The 626-nt window shown below is 49.4% G+C and overlaps 1 non-coding gene across 1 annotated transcript; it reads right to left on the reverse strand.

Moving 5' to 3' along the window:
• Nucleotides 1-507: 507 nt before the first annotated feature.
• LOC112471338 lies at nucleotides 508-626 on the reverse strand. The gene has a single exon (XR_003043246.1). It is a non-coding gene; the product is annotated as a 5S ribosomal RNA (ribosomal RNA).

Here is a 626-nt window from a genome sequence, read left to right on the forward strand (position 1 = left end):
TAAGCATTTTACAGGTATTATCTTCTTTGACCTCACAACAGTGTAAGGCTGGTGCTGTTATCCCCACTTCACAGACGAGGACACTGAGGACAGAGAAATTAGACAAAACAGTGAGTAGCAAGTAGCACTGACTTGAGTGAGGCCTCTTAACCCAACTCCTGCACTCCCACCTTGGTCTCTGTTTGGTCACAAACCTGAAAGAATGAGGTTGGTATGCAGCAGGATGTGGAGGTATGGAGATGAGAGAGGGTCTGACCGTCAAGTCCCCATCTCCAGGTGACCTGGAGGCCCAACTAGCCTGACCTGTTGTTTGGGTAAGTAAGCAATCGAGTTGTCTTTCTCCCTCTCTCTCTCTGCCTCTCTCCCTCCCTCTCTCCCTTCCCTGCCTTCCTTCTCTTCCTTCCTTCCCTTCCCTTCCTATCTTTTTTTTTTTAGGCGAGGCAACCCCTGGTTGACCTTACAGATTACAAGGACCTCGTCTGCTTACAATCCTTTTTTTCTTTTTTACACCTACAGCACCTGGTCTTCCTAGGTGGTCTCCCATCCAAGTACTAATCAGACCCAACCCTGCTTAGCTTCTGAGATCAGACGGGATCGGGCTTGTTCAGGGTGGCATGGCCGTAGAC

The sequence above is a fragment of the Pteropus alecto genome, unplaced genomic scaffold, assembly GCF_000325575.1.
Source record: "Pteropus alecto unplaced genomic scaffold, ASM32557v1 scaffold45, whole genome shotgun sequence".
NCBI classification, from domain to species: domain Eukaryota; kingdom Metazoa; phylum Chordata; class Mammalia; order Chiroptera; family Pteropodidae; genus Pteropus; species Pteropus alecto.